Source organism: Falco peregrinus, chromosome 3 (genome assembly GCF_023634155.1).
Source record: "Falco peregrinus isolate bFalPer1 chromosome 3, bFalPer1.pri, whole genome shotgun sequence".
Classification (NCBI taxonomy): Eukaryota; Metazoa; Chordata; class Aves; order Falconiformes; family Falconidae; genus Falco; species Falco peregrinus.
The window spans coordinates 104,280,654-104,304,730 of record NC_073723.1 but is presented as its reverse complement, the minus strand read 5'-3'; the positions used below and the strand labels follow the sequence as shown (position 1 = coordinate 104,304,730).

The 24,077-nt window shown below is 39.8% G+C and overlaps 1 long non-coding RNA gene across 33 annotated transcripts; it reads right to left on the bottom strand.

Moving 5' to 3' along the window:
* LOC106112128 (uncharacterized) lies at window positions 1–24,077 on the bottom strand. 33 transcript variants are annotated; one of them, XR_008746555.1, is made up of 9 exons: window positions 23,815–24,077; window positions 22,746–22,820; window positions 22,467–22,535; window positions 19,215–19,423; window positions 11,257–17,617; window positions 10,872–11,023; window positions 8,977–9,051; window positions 2,803–2,907; window positions 1–943 (listed from the first exon to the last, which is right to left on the bottom strand). It is a non-coding gene; the product is annotated as an uncharacterized LOC106112128 (long non-coding RNA). The 33 variants fall into 33 exon arrangements; XR_008746544.1 differs by lacking the exons at window positions 2,803–2,907; window positions 8,977–9,051; window positions 10,872–11,023 and adding an exon at window positions 18,224–18,332 and having other exon boundaries at window positions 11,257–16,912; window positions 17,536–17,617; window positions 23,815–24,076; XR_008746558.1 differs by lacking the exon at window positions 2,803–2,907 and having other exon boundaries at window positions 23,815–24,076.

Genomic DNA, 24,077 nt, shown 5'->3' with positions numbered 1-24,077 from the left:
TATAGTCACATTATTTTAGAGCTTTATTTGGCCACATATAGAGTCAATCAAACGCTCCTAGAAGCATTTCCCACATATGTGATGTAGTAAGTAACAGCACTGTATAATGGCCCTGAGGTATACCACTACACACATATTAGCAGCCAGGTTCAAATCTGAGAGAACACTGGAAACGTCTAGAACAAAAATACCTTTAGCCTCCACAACCACATACACACAGGAAGCAGACCAGGGTCAAAAGACCATTGCCTAGGTCATGAATGCTTTAATGAATGTACAATCCCTTAACAAGTAAGTCTTATAAACAGAAGGTTTTCTGCAGCTCATTTCACTCACTGTTGTTATGCACTGGTTATCTGCCCTTTCGAGATTCGAAGATCAGCCTGCCCCTGGGAAAGCAACATCAGCAACAAAAATACACAGTGAAAATGAATGTCTGCATCTTTACAAAACTAGAGCCCCAGAAGACTCAGTGTTTCACCCACAACCAAGTACAATGCTGCAAAACTGATTCAGGACTGTCTGCACACTGGCCAGCCCTTGCCTAGCACCACAACAGCTGAGGACAGAGTCCCCGTGACACGCTCTCCTGCACGCAGTGTCTTGGCTGGTGGCATACAGTTAAGGCCAGAAATAGAAGCCTGAATCTGCTTCCGAAAGGTAGACTGTGCCTTAGGGCACAGCCCTAAGCAAAGGTTGGTGTTTAATGTCCATTGTGGGAGTGGGAGACAGAGGAGGCACTATGTCCCAGAGACACACCTCGGGGCCAAAACATACCCGTTGTTTCCTCATTGCTTCAAGGCGATAATAATTTACTGCTCAATCGGCATCATTGGCCATCATCTGGGGCATGTCTGATGTAAGGCTTAGACTGGTTCTCCTCCACGTTTTCTGCCTGCCTTCATGCTCTGAGATGGTTGTGGATGTTGATGAGGTAGGTAGCCTGCACAGAGAAAGGAAAGCAAGTGTGTATGAGAGGGTCTTTCTTCCTCAACCCCTTCTGTAAGTGCATCGTCCAGATCCGTCACTGGAGAACTGAATCTCCAATTCACAATTCAAAACTGAATTTATGTAGAAATTCTTGCCTCCACGAGACCTAGAACTTTCCTTTTGGTGCTTAGTTCATCTTTTATATGTGAATTAGATTTACTGCTTCTTTCTAATTAATTTTTTACCTAATAGTAGGCAAAGGAATGGAAGGCAGTATTTAGTGATTGGAAAAGGGTGAACAAACAAGGTCTGAAGACAAGAAAAGCATACATATTCTGCTCGTTTTAATTATTTCATACAAATAACCTTAAAAGCAAGACTTCATATGCTAAACTTTATTTTAATTATGTATATAAAAGAGTTACAATAGTTTGTAAAACCCTAGGAAAAGCTAATTGTTGAAAAATTAAGTTTGCTGACTCCACTAGAACATATGAAATACTTTTAATCCTAAACCTAAGATTTCTTCCAAACTCAGCCAGACATAGCAACTAGCAATTTGCTTTCCCTGTAGTTTTTGCTTGTTTGCTTCCTTGCTTGGTTTTCACTTTGAAAGTAACCAACACATAAAAATTCTCTTGGACAAAGAGTGCAATGAAGAAAAAATTGCTTCAGTTTTACCAAAAAGACAGTGTATGTGCTTCACGTTCTCTTTCTATTAAACTTGAAATACTTTGCCTTCATAGTATTTTTTTATTTGCAATAGTCCATGTGCATTGCTATCTTCAAGGAAAAGGGTTAGACCTATTTGAAGGAGTGAAAGCAGAACTATGATTTCTACACTGTGCTCCTGGACCAGACTGGATAAAGTTTTAGGGCAATAAGCCTTACAAGTAAACAACTCTTTCCTATTTCCTTGAAGAAACAGCTGACTTTAGGCTCCATCTCTATTACCTTTTTGCTGATTGACAGGGTCAAACTAAGCTAAAGAACTGGTTTCTCTGGCTTGTTCCTATTACAGCAAGTTTTGTGGAACTCAACATCTGCCACTAGTTTTAAACTTTCTCACACTCCTGAACTGCCCTTTATACTAATTCTAATCTCAGCTCCTTTACAGACTTGCAGAATGTGTTCCTGGGGAAAAACTGGCCCAAATAAAATGGAATCCAAAATCCTCATTGCTTCTAGGCTTGCTCCCAGCACAGGTTATATTTAAGGAACATATTTAAACCCCAACTAGTTTCTGAAATTTCTGAATACTGATCTTGTCCCACCTAGGTTTACCTCCCTTCAAAAAGCAAGATGTTGACTCATTATTACAATTGTATATAAGGCTTTAAGCCTTCCTTGTTCTTTTTACTGATTCTTTTTGTTCTTTTTCTTATCTTACACAGTCCTTTGAGTGCTTGAAAATAGCTGATGAGCTAAATAACAAAGCATGGGCATGATATCTAAAGTACAACATGGCTGGATGTGTTAAGGCTTTGCCTTAAAATTACATGGAAAAATACATGGTCTGATATTATAATTTAATTTCCTTCAAGGGAACTACCTGGTATGAAGAAAAGCTGGTTTTATATATATGCGTGTGTGTGTATGTATGTATGTATTTGTACCGATATGAAAGATATTTTAGACTGATTGAAACTGCTGCCTTATCTGCCATACAGACTTCCTGACAATTGGATAGCGAGTACAATTATGGCACTGCAATAGTTAAGAAAGTGAACAGTAGCCAATAGGTGAGGACAGGCTTTATGATTAGGTAATCTAGAACCTTTCGATTCTTACTCTGTTTTTCTGTAGACTGTTGCTCTCTATTGATAAAAATTGAGGAAGGACACCTTTTGTTACTTATTTTCAAGAGTTTACCAACTCAGCTGAAGTGGGAGAACTTCCAAGCCTGGGCATTCCTGGGGTAGGACCATTCTTGACAAGCGCACCTTCACTCGAACCAGTTCTGAGACTTCTGAATTTCTGAAGTAAAACACAGGGACATGGCCCCTTTCTAAATGCAAAATGTACTTAATACATTACTATTGTTACTCATGTGCAATATAGAATCCTAGAATGGTTTGGGTTGGAAAAGACATTAAAGACCATCTGGTTCCAACCCCTGCCATGGGGACACTTTCTTCCAGACCCAGCTGCTCCCAGCCCCGCCCAGCCTGGCCTTGGACACTGCCAGGGATGGGGCACCCACAGCTGCTCCGGGCAGCCGGTGCTGGTGCCTAACTGCCCTCACAGTGAAGAATTTCTTCCTAATATCAGATCTACATCTACCCTCTCTTAGTTTAAAACCATCACCCCCCTGTCCTATCACTACATGCCATTGTAAAAAGGCCCTCGCTAGCTTTCTTGTCAGCCCTTTTAGGTATTGGAAGATGCTTTTAGGTCTCCCCGGAGCCATCTCTTCTCCAGGCTGAAACAGCCCCAACTCCCTCAGCCTGTCCCTGTAGGAGAGGGCTCCAGACCTCTGATCATCCTCGTGGCCTCCTCTGGACTTGCTTGCAATATCTTAATAATGTTCACATCACTGACTAGAAAAAGTGCAAAACAGTCTGTATTTTGGTTTCAAATTCCCTTCAGGTAAAAAGGCACACTTGGATGAGTAGGGTATTCTTCCATTAAATTCTCTTCCATACCAGACCTGGTGCATGACAGGAAGTCGTTCGTATATTAAACTTCGCCTGATCTGATAGCACACAATGGACTGGTAAACTTAAAAACTTGATTCTTCCATTAGGTATATCATCAGATTACTGTTCAAACTCCAAAAAGACAGCATTTCCTTTATTGATTGGCCATCTTGAGATGAGCAGACATCAAAATCCAACCTATTTACTATACTGCTTTAATGTTTCTGTCTTATAGAGGTGTATATGGAAAAATGTATTGTCAGGCAATAATCACTCTATTTGTGGGGGGTTTTTTGAGTTTAGATACCTGAAGTACATGCTTTTGAATAACAAATAAAATTCAACATTGACTATTCTGAATTGAAAGAATTTAGTGCTTTGGGAAAGAAAAATTGTTTTGATGCAAAAGGTTAGGACAGAGGGAGAAAAAAAAATAAATGAAATTATAAACACCAGTTTGCATTTTTATGCTGAACATCAGTTCAGTATTAGGTTGTCTGCAACAATAACGTGCTGTATTATTAACAGTTGTCATGCGGCAAGGAAGCTTGATGTCTCCATGAAGGACTATGCTTGAGAAGCAATGGGATGGCAAATTAAAGAGGTAATAAAGGAAGCAGTGCTTTGCAGGCAAGAGAGCTCTGCCTAATCTAAGATACTGAGAATCTGGGCTCACACAGAAAGTGAAATCAGACTAGGAGAAGGTGTGCCTCTAACATCTGAGTGTTTCAAAGATAAGATGACTTTAAAAAAATCTTTCCTAAATTTCTATTTCTGCATTTCCAGGCGTGTTGTCCCTAAAGTGATTAACCTAGAAGCTTGAGAATTTGACCTGTAATTCCACTGACGGAAACAGCAGTGCTCTATATAGTCCTGTCTGGCTATCTATCCTATCAGGACACAATTATCACACCAGCACACAGTGGGACTTGGTCAGGCTCAAACAGATCTTTCCAGCCCATTTCAGCACATCCCTTTGTAACATCTGTCACCTCTTCCCCATTTGCTAGTGATTTTTCTACAGAGAGGCCAAATGTCCTAGTGTTCTTGGCTCATCTGTCAATGTCTGTTTAGATCTCTCAAATGTACTCTGTAAATTAAATGTTATTTTATGAGCTCATTAGGAAAGAAAACTAGCAAACATGATAAACAAGGGCTCAATCCCTTTTGTACAGACTAGTCTAATATATGAATTCACTAATTCATCACTTAATGAGGTTTCTAACTCAAGTTCTTTAATTCATAACTTGCAGCTCATAACACATAACTCATGAACCTATGAAAAAAACTGTTACCCAGCTGATGGGAAGAGCGCTCATCCTTTCTCCTCTGTCACAGTCTGGGCATCCCCTGTATCCCACAAGCACGTATGAAAGCCTCGGAGTCCAGCAGCTGTTGGATCCACTTCAAAAACTTTTTGGGTAAGCTGATGCATCTATACCTTCCAGCTGGGAAGTCTGATGTATTTCATCCATATTTAGCAGATTCTTAAGAAACTGCCAGACAATTGCTACTGCAAGGATTATGGCTGCAGGAGACTGCAAGCTGTAGGTAATACTGGCTGCATAATGATCTTTAGCCATTTCTGGCCACCATACCCTGCCAATGTGCTGCCCTTGCTTTGAGCTAACGGTGCTGTTCTCAGCATATGTCAGGCCTTAGAGAGAGTTGGCTTAGCCAAAATCTGAGCTGGAGTTGAGTGAACAGTCACACTCATCTTAAACAGAATCTTCTGATCATTATTCTGCTGGCAGTGGTAGGGGTACTCAAAGAAAGGTCTACATGCTACTCTACTTCAGACCTGTAAATGATTTGTGAAAACAAAATAAATAAAAAAAAAAAGTTCTGAAGATCCTTTTTGAAATGGAACTTCAGCAGATATTCCACTTCTTTGAGAAGCTGTATTTACTGTTTAGCATATTCAAGCACATTCTGTACTAGCCTGACTAATTTTGAACTGAAATTGTTTGAGAGCAAAGAATTTGTCATCTCAAAACTGTCTAACAATTTTGACACTTATTTCAGGTTTCTTTAGAAACAGAGTTCAGCAATATGTAGTCTAATAAGGCATTTAATTTGTAGCTTTTTTCACTAGCAATTGGTGTTAGTGAATGTAATACTTGCATTACTGTATATATTAGATGTAGATGATTTTAAACAAAATACTTCAAGTTACATGTAACTTTCTTCCAGAAGAGCTACATTCAAACTGCCTGTTCTTACTAATGATTCTGCAAATGACAGTATTTTAAAAATTCTCAAGCACACAAGAAATGAGAAATGTGCATTAGAACATGCTCTTTTATTGATATCATCCTTGTCTCTGCAGAACAGTCACTGTACAGTCTGCAACTAAATATGGTTTCATATTGCAGTGAGACTAATAATTTTTCATTGCTCAAAAGGAAAGAATCCACTTGCTCTTTCCTCGATCTTCCTTTTCTAATCAAACACTGTTTTCAGATTCCGCTAACTCTGGCACTTGTCTGCTTGCACTGTGAGCTTACTTAAGCTAAACACACATATATTTTTGCTTGGTTAGTGAATCAGGCCAGCTTATCATGTGATTAAAGGAGCACTACCAAAAGCTGGGGAGAGGGAACTGCACCATTGCAAGCCAGCAGATAGAGGTCTCAGCTCCAATATAACACCAAGTTCCACATACACTCTCCATAAAAGCTTATTCTCACTGAACTTATTATTGTAAGAAAAACTCATTATTGGAGTAATAAGCACTGTGTTATTAATAATTTTTGCATTAAAAAATCTTGTGTGGACTTGGAATAGCATAAACTTTGCTTAGTTTTCTTTTACAACAAACGCCTGTAGCAGGCAAGTCAATCTTTGGCAGTTTATTTTGTAATGTGCTTCAGGTAATACAGGATACTATTGGTAATTTTTTCCTAAAATATGGAAAATCTTGCAATTATTTGTGCTCATTATAAAGAGCTTAGATGGGGAAAATCAGAGGGAAGAGGTTTTTTTGTTAATGGGCAATCACTATCACAATAAATATTCAATATAGAGAAACACAGTTAAACATAATCATCAGAGCACCCATTGTCTCCATTGGCTTTTTAAAGAAATGCACATAAAATACGACAGAAAGATATTCAGTAAGTGTGTCTCCTCAAGCATTGATAAAATTTTCAGAAAGAAGCATATGGGCTGAAACACCTCTGTTACCATCCATCAGGTGACTCCTTAAAGCTTAAGTACCTGTAAAGGCTTGAGGTCAAGGTCAACCCTTGGTATCTCTTAAGTGCTATATATAGTCTGAGTATAGCACAACTACTGTACTGTTTTCAGGGCAAAGAGCAGAGAACAGACCTGTGCTGAACATGAGGAGATAGCAGGTTGCACCCTTAATAAAACTAAGGTGGGCTCTGCCCTTTCCAGGGCTGTGATAGCTGACTCAATGTTGTTTGTGGGAAAGAAGAATAATTACTAATTTATCAGTAATGAATTAAAGCAGCATTTTTCTTTTCAGATGCATTCCAGGAAACACTTAAATTCAAGTCTGAAATTATGGAACGAGTTAGATTAGTCAGGAAAGATACACTCTCTGCTACACATGCTCAACAAAACATAATACGACCTATCAGCACTGCAGTATAGAATACCTCTATGCAGCACAGAGCACAGACCCACCAAGATGCTTATGCTAATTCAAAAATAACTAGCTAAGAGGTCAGCATTGTGGCTGCCTCAGTGGATAGCTCTGTTGCTGTATAATTATTTTTACTGGGAAGCAGGATACGTTATTGAAAGTGGAGTGTGCACTGATGTCGGTCAAGGCTACTATCTCTGTATGGCACCTAGCTGCCCACTGTAGACATACCAGCTTAAGCAGAACTAGCTCCACCTTTGCTATGTGAAGCTGCACTCTGTGATGGAGGCAGATCCGAAGTTTCAGGCTTTGGACAGAAGGATATGCTTCTGTCAAAGTAAGATTCCATTGTACTGCACCATTATCTGGGTGAGTCTATCTGAAGCAATGAGTCATTCATTAAGCATGCCATGGAAAGCATCATGTTGCAAGTTCATCTCTGCTTGCCATTTTAAGCTGTATAACCCAAACACTTCAAATAGTCTTGAAGGAGTCAGGGACTTATTAGATGTGAGAGAGGTCTGGCTGCTCATACGTTGGGAAAATCCAACTATCCAGTCAGCATCAACTTATTCATAATTGAGATAAAATAGGTAAGTGGATGGGCACAGCATTTCAAAGGAATTCTCACAGACCACTAACTCGGCACATGATTTTTGTGAAATACATGAACCATCAGTCCAATGGAAACAAGAAATACAGACTGTAATCAAGAAACTGATAAACAGAGAAGCAAAAGGAGAAACTCAAGTCAGAACAGTGATTTTAAAGCAGCCTCCCTACCATTAAAACTGACAGCACTGCTGAGTAAAAGCTGAAAAAGGGGCCCACTGCTTGCTGAAAGAAACTTGGGACCTTTGACAGAATATCTAGCAAAGGATATTTCACCAAGTGTGACTGGAGAGAAATCTTGATAATCCCTGTTGCACAAAGAGCCTTCAGCTGCATGATGCAAAAGCATCATGTGCAGCATGCAAAGCTCAAAGAAAGCTGAAAACTTCCTTTTTACTGCATATTAAATGTACTGTATATTAGCAGGTATTCACACTAACATTCACAGTCGTACGCACAGAACAGTCAACTAACCCAGCGCTGGTTTTGTTTCTTTTCAGAAGGCATTACCCTGCAAAGACCTGCAGTGCGGACCTTCAGCTCCATGGAATTCCAGTTTGGCCATCAATATCTTTATGTTCAGATGTGTGAAGTGACCTGTAGGGTTTTAACCTCCAGATAAAAGAATATTTCCATGTGGAATCACTAGGTTTATACAGGATTACATCTTGTCACTACCATTTGGTGTTGCCACAGGCTTGGTAATGAAGATTTGAACAGACAACAGAAACACCAGCAGAGTACATTTACGCAAAACCACACAAGACCTAGATTTTGAGTCTACAAAGCACACTCATGAAATGCTACAAACAAGGAAAAGTAACCTGGCACGAATAACAGACCAGATTCAAAGTCAGTTAAGTCATACTCAAACCACCATAATATTATGTCTAAAGGGAAAAGCTTCAATGAAGGAAAAAGTTCCCCAGCCACTACCACACAAGCAAAGACATAACTCAGGTAGGTAGCACATCATATTTCAGAAACCCACTTGCAGCATTTAGTAAGTTATTCTTATACGGTAAAAATACTGTATATTATGTAAAATATATTGTGTTATATTTTATATAACAATCTCTCAGAAGATGCTTGTCTCTCATAATTAACCTGAACTACAAGCAGAAGACATCATGTGTTAGCTGTCCAGCTGTTTCTCTGGATTTTGCTAGAAAGTACATGAGTTACCTTCTTGTGAAGAACTAATGGTTTAGATAGTCTTTCATTTTCCTGGACAAATTGCATGGTACTACTCATCAATACCTGAAAAAAAAAGAATTTAAAGTTCCATTTCATAAGCTAGGTTCTAGCACTATACGTACAACATGACTAGCAATAAATAATTTAAAAAAAACAACTAAAAAACCCAAATTCTTTCATGCAAGGTTATACATATATCATGACTTGTAAATGTTGTTCTATCAATTTTAAGCTCTTCCGAATAGAAGCATTTATCCATTCATCTGTACACATCACGTATCAACTTTTGGCCGAATTCACATTATAATACATCAGAATTTACAATCCAACTAAAAATAAAAATGAAAAAATATATATGTGTGTGATCTATAAACAATCTAAGTGTCCAAGTGATGTGTTTCTGTCTCTGCCTATGCCTGTATTTTATTTAACATAAACGACACGGTCCCTGGGATAAAGGGCATCTGTGATTGCCAGATCGGAAGAGGACACTTAGACCTGAGCAATACTCTTACTTAGATCTTACATGGAATTTCTTAACATACTGTGAAAAGTGGTCTTAATCATTATAGTTTGAAAATCAAGATACAATGAGATAGAGTGGATTGCCTAAACTAACTATCTCAAAAACTGAGCTGAAACTGGGCCAGCCCTGCTCTCTGTCCCAGCTGATGAAGCTCCAGGCCCTAAGGAGGGATGGCTCTAATGGGGTGTGCCTGTGGTCCTGCAGTGATGTGCTGCCTCTCCAGAAGCATATCCCCTTCATTTAACTTAATGCAGGACATGTGACAGGACACCACATGACCAGGTGGAAGGGCTGAAACCACATCCTTCTGCCATTACCCTCCACCTTGGGAAAGTCAGCTAAAGTGTTTTGGTAGAGTTGTATCAGCTGAAAAGCTGTGTCTACAAAAGCAAATTGTTTTTTACCTTTTCTAAAGAGATGCAACACTTCAGCCAGCTTTAAAAACTAGATGGCTTTGAAGCCTGGATTTAGGTATCAAAGCAGAGTTACTCTCCTACAGGACACACCAGGGAAAAGCTAAACTGTCTGTTAAGTGACCTAGTGACAGCAGAACTGTGGGACCTCTAGCAATTCCAAAAGATAAAAAGCATTAAAAAAAAGCCACCATTGTTCTCAGTTTGCAAGAAGTAAACACACACAAAAAAAGGTCTGTGAACACAGAGAAAGGATTTCCCGCAAGTTAGGTGGGGTATTCAAAGCTTGTAACTGAATCAAATTGAGCCAAAACCGCAAGAATTTAAACTCTCATACAAGGGGATCTGTCTGTGTCTGTATGTGCACATGTGAGTAAAACCATAAGTATTTCCTACTTCTTAATTACTGCAGAGGATATAACAGCGTTTGCACAACAGCAGTTTCCTGTTACTGGTATTTATGTATTTTCTTTTTGTAACTATGAAACTCTGCAGCAGGGACAGTCTTGGTTTTACTGTCTGAATCACTGAGTGTGCTACCAGCTGTCTTACTAGACATCAGCAAATTATATTCCTTATACTAGAATGTAAGAACATACCCATTTTAATGTTGTAATCAACATATGCTGTTGTCTCAAGACTGTACCCTGTAACAATTCACACAGCTTGCACTGAGACCCTCAGAAAAGACTGCAGGTCAGCAGAAACTCATCTGTGCAAACTTAGCAACGATGAAATGTAGTTCATGAGAATGCTTTAGAATGCATTATTTTTTAAGCTAGTTAAACACACGTGTTTAAAATGGAACTAGTTTTTCTATTTTAGGAGGCCTTTTAGTATATGGAAATCACAACTTCCTGAAATATGTGATTTTGTAAGAAGACAGCATAGTAGGGAAGAACCTTATTTAGCAAAGATAGTTTATATATTTATACCAAACTTACTAGTTTCTCACTCCCCCAATCTCATGCCTTCCAGCTCCAGCTGACTGACAAATTCCCAGCACTGTGATTCACCAAGTCCCATGATGGGTGAAATGTTTCCATTAGGACCCCAAGTTTCTCCTTGGAGAGATGTCTGGGCTGCTGGATCTTTTCTGCTTAGGGAGTACCAAAAAGTTCTGATTCAAAAGCAGACAATTTTTTCAAAAAAAACCCAAACAACCGCTCAAAGGGCTTTGTTTCTTGTTGAAGGATGGAAAAATCAAGATCAAAATCTCAAAAGTTCTCATGAAAAATACCTGATACCAGGTTTGGTCAGTCCTGTTAAGCTTGTACAGTTTTTGGAATTATGATCTTGCTTATAATTAAATAAAATTTTAAATCTTACATTTCATGTTCACATACAGATGTAGAGACTAAATCTTCAAACTCAAATGTAGTTCCAATCTGTGTTGCACTGTTGTGAATATGTCAGACCTACAATTAAAGAAAAGCACTAGTTTATTGACCAAGCAGAAGTATTTGGCTGAGTTTTGATTTCACAAACTAAGTGAATTACTCAACTATTTCCACATTCTTTTCTTTTATTCTATTGGTGAAACAAGAAAGCAGGAATTTTCCTTCTTCCTGAAAGGATACAAGTTAGTGACTTGCTCTCATACCTGTCAAATCTTTTCAGCCATCAGCATTTGCCCAAAAGCTGTCTCAGTTGTTTCTTTGCTGACAAAAGGCCATGCCCTCACAGTTATATTAGCTAGTTAGTGAAATACCTTGCTTTACTGAGGCAAAAGTTTCTTCATCCCACCTGTCAATTTATTAAGTGCCCAACTGTTGTCAGCCAAGCTGTTTTCAGGTGCACACTGCCTGCTGACTCTGCATGCAAGCCGAACAGAGCAGGCCTGGAAGCCAGTGCTGATCTATGAGTCGTCCCAAGTGAATTCTCTGTGCTCAAGAAAAAAACGGGATTAGATAGGCTCCGGTTCCACCTGCAAAGACTATAGGAACAAGACAGCTGCTCTGGCATAGAAATTATCAGTTTCTTGTCCCAACCACAAGCACCTCCAGAGATCCTGACAGTGAGGGAGGAACAATACCTTAACTACTTCTCACAGTGGCCTGAATGTGCCTGAAGATATTTTTAAAGAACTATGTGGCAGTATCTGGATAGCAGACTGCAAATGACACAATCTACACATACATGATGTCCGATACTGATTGCTTCTATCTGCTGGAAAAATGCTATAGCAGGGAGCAGGAGACAATATTGGGAATGTAGACACAGCACGGTATCCTTGACTGCCTTCCAATTGCTCACAGTCTATAATTATTTGTTAGTTATGTCCCATGGCATGCTGGTATGCCTATGTCCTTTTCTCATGTGAAAAAAATATTAGAGGAAGGCTCTGAAAAACTTGGTAAAGATTTTTGCTGCTAGAGCCTGTTCATTGAGTTTCCACACTTTGGGGGTAGTTGGATACACAGGATGACATAAATAACCCATCTTTTTATAACATAAAAATGCTTAGAGCATGAAACTGCCATAGACTGATTTTTTTAAAGGCAAAGAAAAAGAACCAGAATGAATTCTTCAAATTACTATATAAGCAAATGCTTTTATGGCATCTTTGCATTTATAGCATTCTCGCACTAAGGCAGGATTTTTAATTCTAATTCAAACCAAGTAATGTTTATCACGCAGCCAATCTATGGAATATAAGGAACTCTGTCTTCCCTGGAGCAGTGTATTTTTTCATACTCTCCATATTGAGTGTAAAGCTCATGGTCAAACAAGATCAGATGGGATCAAGATAATAAGTATGAATGATAAGATGCTTCTTAGTCAGCTCATTTTGACCAAAAAAGACTAGGGGGTGTTCATACAAACAGCTCTGTAAATGTATTTTAGAGGCTGCAAGTAGGAACAGGAGCTAGCTAGCTCCAAGGAGCCAACTACTCCTGCTTGGGAGTAGTAACCTACTTGTTTATCTCAGCAGCTAAGTGATACACACCAAAGGCACAGGTTCATACACCTAGACACTATCTAAACACTAAACACTATCCTCTCCAGGACAAGCAGTGCACTCCAGCAAAGTTTACGTATATTCTAAATATTCCTGCCAGGAATCAAGATATGCAGGCACATGTGATAAGCACATAGACTAGGAAAGGTCAGTCTGTTGTGGCAGTGGATGACTTCTCAGTGCCTACCGAAGTTTATGTTCTCCTTGTGTTCCAGAAACTTGACAGTATCAGTGTCAGAAAGGTCAGGCACACCCAGTTGCTGTGTGAACAGACTCCAGAAGCCAAGCACATGTCATAGGTTTAATCCTGCAATGACTTGAAAGGTACAGTGTTCACTGGAAACAGGTCTTTAACAGTGCAATATTCATCCAGATGGGCAAGATGCACTGCACCTAGCACTGACGGGGTTGTAGTGGAGCAGGGTCACAGCAAGCCATTTTGGCACCTTGGGCATCTTGCATAGGAGCTCTTCTGCATTCCATAGGCCTGTTTTGATAAGGTACCCAGTTTAAGGCTCTGGGCTCAATCAAATACTGCTCACTAGTGGGACAAAAGACAAGCATGACATGGCAGCAGAATGGTAGGATCTCAAACCCACTTTCTTAGAACTCCCTGCCTGGTCTATCCTGTAGCTGCGGATATTACCTCCCATACAAAAGAACGACCTCAAGACAGAAAACATGTGAAAGTAGTTATTTTACCACCCTGGTGATTACTAATTAATTTGGCACACAAGTAGCTCAAACATTAGGGCTGTCATAATGAGACATGTTACTCTATCCAAGAATACTGCAACAACCCAAGCTGTATCTTTTATCTGTATTGATTGCTACAAATGGTTTTACGTAGCTGGCATTCTCCAAACCAAAGGCAGCTATTGATTGTACAAATGGTTGGGTTTTTTTACCCTATACACCAAGGTTCATAAACAGAGAAAAAATGTTTCTCCACGGTATGTCATTGTTTGGTCCGCATATGGAAAGTCCACCTACGGTAATGAGATATATAGAAAAGACTAAGGCTTAACACAGTGGCATGTCTAGAAGACTGAAGGGCAGGCAGAGATTCCAGAGGAAAAAAAACACATATTCCTTTTGATTGCTGACTGATGGTTCACAGAAGCTCAGGAGAGCAAGAGAGCATCCTATACAAGGGAGCAGGAGAAAAGCAAGCTTTTTCATGGCATTAGAGCTATAAAGCAAAAAGCAAAAAAAGTTAGCTTCCTCATGTGCATTGCTACTCCCCAGGTGTGATATGAAGCATCACAGTGAAAACTGGTTGCTCTGCCAACCTGGAGAAATGAATGAGCACTGACAAACTGGCTGTTCTTGTGAATATTGTAAAGCCACATAATGACAGCACGTTAGTGAAAAGCTGTAAGTTATGTGTGCTCTTTCACCCTCTCCAAGGTATCACTTACTGACTGTCTCTCCTCTACATCTTTCTTTAAAACAGTCACCTGGATATCACTTTTTTCAGGGAATTAAATGTCAACTAAGGAGAAGTGAAGAGATGAAGCACCATGATCGGGACACTGTTTCTGTTTGTATGTTCTTACAGAAATAGGGAAGTGGTAACAGGTGGTGTGCAGGACAGCCAAGCATCAGTCAGGGTGCAGGCAAGGTGGTAGGAAGGGCACTTTAACCCATGAAACAAAGAAAGGCTGGAAAAATGTGTTAGTGCCATTAAATTATTTAAACCTCCCTACCCACCTACGCTGAAGTTATATTCCACCGTAACAACTTCTCCTTACTGGATTTGACCCCATGCATGGGTTTTGTCCTCTGCTTGTGGTTCAGACTGATTCTTCAATGTTTTTCAGGGTCTTCTAGTTCTCCATGTCTCTGTCAAGGTTTATGAGATCCAATGGGTCTGACATACTCATATTTGTGTTACTGAGACTGCCATAGCCTAGTTAGCAAGATAACATCAAACTCTTCATAGCCATAGCAGACCGTGGTAATTATCATCCAAAATCTACTGATAAGGTATTTAGTAAAACCAGAATTCATCTCATGTATTCCTTCATCTGCATAATGGTGGTTGTTTATATAACTGCAGAACAGTTAAAGTAGTGCAGATCATTCTGGTGGAAGAAGACTCCACTCCAAGCTTCTCAGTATATGACTGCAGAAAACATCATATATGGTAGATGAAGCAACAAGAGCTCTGGTTTGTGAATTCCTAAAGAATTAGGCACGACCATGTAAAAGTCTTCAGATCAACATTTAAACAGCACAGTAACAACCTCTCTGTCATGCCTCCAGGACAGAAAAGGCAACATGGATGAACAGAAAGCCTACAGAAGACTACCATGTAATTCTGAGCAAACCAACAGACTCAAAAGGAAAATATTCAGAAAGCATTTCATTTTCAAATATGGAAAACCAGTGACACACTTTTAACATATATAAATATGTGTCAGTTATATGTTAAGTACCTATATATGAATATAATTGGGTTTTACTGCTTTATGTGTATATAGCATACTATGAATGGTTTTAATTTATCAGGCAATAAGCAGCTACTGCCATCTATTGGAGAAATAATTAAAATACAGAAATTACATTATACGGCCAGCAAGGGATCTGGAGTACAATATCCTTTCTGGAAATAAATGCTCAGTATTTTATCACACATAAAAACTGTTACAAGAAGATTATCAGGGGCTGTTAGCCTAGTTATAGATAGATTACAAGTAAGGAAGCATAAACAAAACAAATTTTGTTTAGCTCCATTACAGAACTGTTCTGAAAGCTTGCTTCTAAGATACCAAGTAATTGTCATCAATTCCATGCCCACAGTCTGCACCACACAGCTGTGCTGACTGCTACTGTGCTGCCTGTTGTCTCTACTCTTCCACTTGACCTGTGACAGCTCTTTACAACACCAGCACCTGTTGCAAATGTCTTTTAACATAATACAGTTCTGGTTTGTGTCGTACACTACTTGCATTGAAACTCGTTCCCAGGGGCAATAGTAACGAACAAGAAATTTACAGCAGCCACCCTCAGAGGCTGGTCTTCCCGCCAGTGCAGCCTACAGCATCAGCAGAGGCTGAGGGTATGGACTAGTGACCTCAGGCTCCCAAGGCACCAGATCATAGCCAGTGACTACTCACCAGCTAAGCTGTGGTAACTGAAAGTGTGTGCACTCTTAGCCTCCCCTAAAATACATTGTGAAAGAAAATGCTGCCTCAAGTCCTACTCTAAGATTTGTTGAAAGCCAGGAAACTAAAATTAATCTCTCTTAGTTTTATAGATAACGTGAATCCTCTATTCACCTACGAGATCCCCTTGTAAGCCATGGAGACAAAGTAATTAAAAAGGTTATTCCTACAATTTGTCTTAGATATCTGCCTTACAAGATGAATTATCTTGTGGAGAGGTCTGTCTTCACAGACTAGAGAGAGTGTAGATTTGAAGATCCATTTTTGAGATGCCTCAGTATACGGTAAACTGATGTGCACTGCTCCCAGAAAGTGAGTTTCTGCTCCTTTCTGCCTACAACCCGTTCATCTTCCTATCTCCAGCACGTTCCACATCTTCCATCTGGTGGATTTTGGACCTTTCCGCGAGTGTCTTTAACTGAGTAAATTAACAGAAATCTAGCTTGGCAGGAAAGGTTTGGGAATCTTTTGTTCTAGTAATGATCGCAGTCACTCACATAACAATTTGGACTGGAATGGACATATGTTGCTTAAACATGTATCAGTTTTCTGCCTTGCTAGTGAGTTGGAACGGCTCACAGGAGTCTGACAAGCACCAGACTGGCACAAAGAAAGGGACAGTAGCATGTGACCTGGAACAAGGGAGGACAGAGTAAAGCAGGACAAAAAAAATATCTCTAAGACATGCTACCTTCAGCAGTAAGAAAGCATTTGATCAGCTCTGCCAACTGTAAAACTTGAGATTTATGATCTGTTTCCACAAAAACCCTTTATAAAAGTCAGTCTAAAAGATAAATGTCATTTTCTACTTACAGTTCAGTTGTCTGTTTTAATTAAAAAACGTAAGAAACCACTGTGAGAGAAGATTAAAGACTGTATGTTAGACTTAACAGACATCTGTATAAAAAGAATAATACATCCAGAAAGTCCTTGGACAGAGAAAACTGCAAATAAGGTTGGTGGTTTTGTTTCCAAAAGTAACACTGAGTTGCTCCCTTGTCAGGAGTACATCTGGACCTTGGCCAGCTCCACAGAGGTAATTTTTGACACCTACTCTAGGGCCTGAGTAGAAGTTTGGTACTAAAGTTCAAGATAGTGACCCAACGAGGCCAATATCCAATGGTCAAACCCAAAAATCAATGAGATATTGCAAATATTAACATATTTCATTATATTTATATATATATTAATAGAAATTAAGGACTTGCTCTCCATATGAAGCAATCCATTATGCATTAAAATCATTCTATGCAACTGGTTGTAATCTGTGCACTGAAGAGCAAACTATTTTTTCCACCAAGTACTCCATATAATAGAGGGGATATAGAATGCTGCCTGTTCCTTGCAGAATTTGCATAAGGACATGCACAGCAAAATTTCAGCATGCATGAGGAATCTGTTCCAAAAGAACAACAAAAATCAGACCACAATGTCCCTTGACGAGATTCATAGCTGTCAGTATTCACACTACCTTACCAGTATTTCACAGCTTCACCTTCACAGAATGTCTTGCAGCCACCATTTCAGGGACTTCCTTTTAGAGAAAAATGAACAGATGCTGAAGAAGGAAACACCAACGGAGGTACTTTAGTTGATTGTAACAATGAGGTCTGAAATTCTAAACTGATTCTTTGTCATACTGACACAGACAACTAAAGACAGGCATTGAGCTGCTTCTTCCTTTCTGTAAGGTTTTGAAAATGAAAGAAAAAGTAGTCATGGTTTTTTGGAGTCCCAAATGCTCACCTGTGTTATAGTCACTTTGTTACATTAGTAAGAGCAGCCTTAGAAACTATAGTTACCATGATATGATCACTGCTGGATTGTCTAGTGGTGTACAAGTTCTTGATAGAGCAAGATTTGTGGGTGCATCATCAAGTATGGTTTGGGAATCTTTTGTTCTAGTGATGATTGCAGTCACTCATATAACAATTTGGACTGGAATGGATATATATTGCTTAAACATGTATCAAGAGCAATATCACCCATGCTTAAACACAACAGTCTCCTTAGTCTTGAACGGTTGTTACGCTCTCTCTCAGCCTAGCTTGAACAGTGAAGTCTGGAGCACACTGTCTCACTATTAAGTATCAAGCATAAAGTCCCCCAGCACTGAATTAAAATGCATTCATATACACATGAATTACAGATTACAGCACTGTACCTTCTCTGAATGTAAAGTGTTCTCATGGAGGCAACTGCTCCCAGCATACTTAAATGATTAAAAAAACTGAAGATTATCCTTCCTCCAGGTTGAGAAATGTATCATGTGCCTGATGGAAATAGTTCTTAATCTCAGTTTCAGCTAAAAAATTCTCATAAAATCACAGAACTAGAGACTAAAAATGTACTGTGGCCAAAAGCAACAGTATTACACTTGATTCACATCTGTTATATCAGTTTTCTTAAAAAATCTTAAATATATCTTTCTGTCTTAGTGTACATATATTTTGAACTGCCATAGAGCTTAAACATTCTTAGATTTCATAACAACACACATGTAAAGAAGCATATCAGAGTCAATTAAAACAGCCTTTCAAAACTCATGCTTTAATTACTAATTGAAAAAGAAACATACCCAGATCACAAAAAAAAGTAATTATGTCATACCCTGCTATCTGCTGAGGATGCATTCCTGAAATATACAGTGGTTAGCAGTTTTTAATTTTTCCACTGGAATGAATGCAAGTGGGACATGTGTGTATTTCTTGATTTTCTATACAATGTAAATACACAGGGACAGTACATATGACACAGAGGATGGTCTACCATGAGTATCAACTGGAGAAGATGCTGTATTTCAGCAGCTGGCTTTTTGGAATAGGTTAGTATTCCAAAAGAACTCATCTGCTTCATCTACAAAATTGAACACTTATAAAACATTTAGTTCTTGCTGATGAATTAAAGCAAATCAAATCAATAAAAGGTCAAGGATAGAAAAACATGGTAATGATGACAGTCATTGGAGCATAGTATTAAGTGATTGATGACAGAACTCCAAAATGATAACTAGAAAAACTACAGATAGCAAAGTGGTATATTTATATTTCATTATGGTTCATATTTTCGTATTTTATATGGTACACCTTTCACCTTTCAGTGTCATAAGAATGTGTATTTGAATTAATAAAGTTAACACCTAACAGTTCACTTACCCAGATGAGATCCAAGAGCCACCAGGATCCAGAAAGAAATGAGATACAGTACATGAACGTCATATCAAGAGCAAGTATGTTTAATCCATGCTTAGTATCACTTCTGTTATTTCTGTTTCATCTGTCTGGAAATTCAGCCATGTCTTGGAATGCTTCAAACACCATAACTGAAGGGCTGAAGGGAAGATGCTTCCAGCTAGTTCCACAGACTGCACAAAAAGTAACACCAACAGCACAGATGAGAGAGTTTAAACTTTCTCGCCTTTGCTGTCAACAATTCTTCTATAGATGTCTTTGCCTTGATTTTGGACTTTATTTTCCAGTTTCCCCTGTTCTGGCCAATATGAATAAACTTTACTTCTAGTATCTTGATCACCCTTTTTAAAAAAAAAATCCAAACATTTGGCTTTTAAAAATGAATTTTGACAACATTTAGAGCTACAGACTGTTTCTTTTGCGGAACTCCACTTGCTCTTTTGCTCTAAATTCCTTAACACTGTAGCCCCAAGATTTTGTTTCTTGATGCAGTGCTGGAAGAAAGAATTCTAACCCAGACTTATCCTACTCTTTTTCTTACCACTGGGGTTTTACCTCCTTTGAGGAAAAAGGGATGCCTTTTTTTATATGTTAATATATCAGAATGGGAGGCGTTTTCTTACACCTATCAGAATATCACATTACAACATCTTATCTGCAAATAGTTATAATTAAAATCATTTCCTCTTGGGCATAAATATTTTGACATAAATTAAAATAACCTAGTATTTTTCAAAGACTAATAAAATTAGAAACATGCTACAGAATTTGTCCACAATAAAATTATACAACACTGTATTTTCTATTAAAAATACAAAAGTAAATCAGTATTATTCAGTATACCCTAATCCCAGATCAATCCAAACCACTTTATGGGTTCTACTTCCTTCTAACATCAATCATTATTTACTATGCTGGTAAAGCCAGGAGTTACCCATGCAGGTATAAGATTAAGGCTGTATTTTGTCCCAGAACATCACTCAGCAGGGACCTAATGAGGAACCGTGAGTCAAAAAAGAGACTTTTTGTATCATGATGTGGGAAATACGACAGAACCACACCTACCCACACACTTCTCCATCTATTTGTTTGCAAAATAGTGCACTGAGAATACAGTCCTTATCGCAAGCAACTGAACCCAGGACAAAGATTTATGTGGCTACATACTAAAATGATCTTGTCATATGCCTTTGCACAGCCACAGTGGTCTAGGAAAATCCTAGATCCTAGAAATCAGACTGAACTCATATAAGGCAAAGTCAGCAGATCTAAAGTCTTACCACTGGTGAATGGCTGTCTTGCTCCTGCTGTACACTCAATGGTACTTGAGTTACCCTGGCTCTAGCTGGGTAGACAGCCTTGTGCTACATTAAGAAGTTGGATCAATCACAGAAAGCTCCAGCAAACAGTAAAGCTGGTAAAAAGGAGTAGATGGAACTGTGTAGCTGGAAGCAGCACAAGGAACAAGGACATCCCTTTCCAGAAGCTGCGGTTACTAGATTGGCTCAGCTGTTTCTTTTAACTTCACCATAATGGATTGATCTGAATTTAAAAAAACAGATACTTTTTTTTACCTCCATACTTATTCTGAAAATACATTAATGAAGCAATTACTGACATTTATAGAAACAAGTAAATAATAAATGCAACTCCTACCCATCTGGTATCTTCAGTGCTATGCCTACCAAGAAGATTTTCATAGATTAGGTATTTTTTTCTGTCCTTTGGAAGATCTATTAGGAGCTCATTTTACAGAGGCAAATTAGTCACCAGCTGGTAAGCAGTACTGCTCTCCTATTGACATTAATGGATTATTTAGCAAAGCAGAGGTTTTTGGAATGTGCAAGAAGAAAAACACATCTGTAAGTGCATGAGGTGCGGAACTACTCTGGGAGTGGCGAATACGAAAACAAGTAATTCTCCACTCTTTGCACCAGTCTTCCAAATCTCAGATATTCTTTCTAAAATCTGACAGAATGGTGCAGACATATACTTACAGTTCTCTCAGGCCATTTCTGCATAGGGAAAAGAGGAAGCAGATAGTCCTAAGGAGTAGAATTTGTTCAGAAAAAGATTTAGCCAGTGCCACAGCTTGCACAAATGAGAAGAAAGAATTGTATGATCAGCAATGGGGATGACAAGGAGAGTTTCGGTAGTGGTGAGCTATTGGATGAACTCATCATGTCTCTTGGAAGCACACACGTTTCAATGCCAAACTTCACATAATCTCATGGATTTATGTGACCCAGAACTAAAAATCTACTAGCTAAGCTACAAACCTACTAAGCTGTTAGACTTAAGAACAATGTCTATTCAGATGGTTGCAAAACCCTGAAACTTTTTGCTGTCTTGAAGTTAGAGATGAAAGTCCAAACTAACAAAACTGATTTCCTTAAAGAAACTTACACAGTGAACTGAATCTGTCATGAAAGAAAATGCTAAGGATCTTACAAGATAATCTTACAAGATAATACACCCTTCTGAGAAGAACTGAATTTGTAGTCAATGTGAAGATGAATATGTTTAGATTGCTTAAAAATCAGGTTGAAGATAACATATTTTGACTGGAGTACAAAAATTGATGGGAGTATTACTTTGAAAGCACGTTATCATTCCGGCTTCTCTGAATGTATAAGGACCAAACCTGTTGTGATGGGTTGTAGTGAAAAAACTTTGATTGAATGAAAGATGATAACATAATCAAATACTGATTTAAGAATAACTCTCAAACTACTTGAAGGTATCACATTGGCAAAAAAGCTATACATCCCAGATTTCTACTCTGAGCCACACATAGCTGGCAAACATTCCAAAGTAGCTCCTTTACCTGAGTACTTCAACTAACCAGTTATGAAAGGAATATTAAGTAGGGACAGGGAATGCTAAGAAATACGGAATGCTAAGTAGTCCAAACCCCTGGCTAAAGGGGAAGTAGAATCAGCAGAATTCCATGAAACTTGCAGGGATTCCCCTGGGAGTCAGCTGCATGCCCAGCTGAGCTGCATTCTGCAGTGAAGCAATGGAATTTCTGATAAAACACTACCCTCTTCTGGAAACCAGTTACTTCCAAAGGTTCTAGATTCACTAGTTTCAAGTACATGACAACAATGTTGCAGTTCTCTGTCAAACATCCTATGGAAGTCTCTTAAGGTTAGGGAGTTGGCCCATATTTGTACCATATTTATATATATACACATTTCATAAATGAACACTTACCCAGAAATTTACTGAGGTCATTAGAAGTCCCTTATTTGGCTCCAGGGAACCAGCAATCTAGAGCAACAGCTTAAAAAAAACAGAAATGCAAGAAGTGACAGTCACCATGTGTGCCCAAGGAAGTTTAATGGTGAGTACCCAAACAAAGAAAAGGTTGGCCTTCTAACTGTGAATGAAAAACATGGGGATTTTATCACAGATATACGCTGGAAATACACAAATAATAATGATCTGACATACAAAGATTTATTACAAACAAAATGGTATGTCATCCAGTACCTGCAATGAGATTAAAGGTAAGGCAACTCCAACAGTTCCAGTACACTACAGGGATGACATGTTATCTGCTGCCATCTGAAGAAGAGATTGTAAAAAGCAGATTAGTAATGAATATGAAGGTAACAGATTTACTAGTTTTTCATGCTTCATCAGAATTCAGAAATGTTTTACATTAATTACATTAGTTTACTAAAAGTTATCATCACAAGTACAAACCCTGAAAACTCGCACAAGGACGCGATTGCTGCTGTTATGTTCTGCCAGTTCCTGCCTGGTCACCATACCTCTTATCAAGTATGTATTTATTAGAGATATGAACAGAAATAAAACCAGGTAGATAATCAACACTATAGAGCTTGTCTTCATATCCATTTTTTACAAAGGCAGTACAGGCAGGTAAAAAGACAAGACATTTTTGTGGCTAAAGATGGTCACATGCTCCTCTTCCTTAGTACAGCCCGTGGTGACAGTTCAGAGGACCCTGCGGAGCACTGTGTTACACCCATGTGTAAGCCCCGTTCGGAGGACCCTGCGGCGCACTGTGTCACACCCGAGTGTGACCGCGCTGTTGCAAAGCGACAGGCGGTAAAAGGGCCCGGTCCTGCTCACAGCCCATAAACAGCCACAGCTCAGAACCTGCCTACGCCAAGTAAACACATTAAGGAAGCCCAGCAAGTTAAAATGCATTTCACTGTCTATGCACTTTCCCAGAATGTACTTTTACATAACCAACAACTAAAATACTTCAAGTTAATAGATCACAGAGGGCGGCAAATGAGCTCGCCTAACGCCAGCGCGCCCACGGTGACGGAGCAGGCGCCCGCGGCCACTCCACGCCCCGGCAGGCGGCACGGCCCCCTCAGGCTGACGAGCAGTCCAGGCCGGCAGGGCCCTGTAGGGGCCACCCGGTCCCCTCCGCTGCGAGCGGGGCACCCGCGGGCCGCCACAGCGGGGCGGGCCGCGCCGGGACACCTACAGGCGGCCTGAGCCACCCTCCCTGCCCCTCCCCTCCCGTGACCGCTCCCCGGGGTGGCGGCTCGGCCCCCGCGCCCCGCCGCTCTGTTCTTACGGGCAGCACCAGTGCTGCGGCTCCGCCGCCGCAGGCCCTGCTCTCGCTGAGGCGCTCGGGACTTCAACCGTCCGCCCGCTGTCCCGCCCCGGCGGCTGCGGCCGCTGCGCTCCCCCGCACGACTCCGGGCCCGGCGGCGCTTCTCCCGCCCCCGCGCACTCGGCGCAGGCCCCGGGCAGCTGCCCCGCTCCGCTCCCGCAGCGGGGCGAAGGTAGCGGCGGCGCAGAAAGCGGCAGCCCTAGCGACAGCCCAGCGGTGGCGAC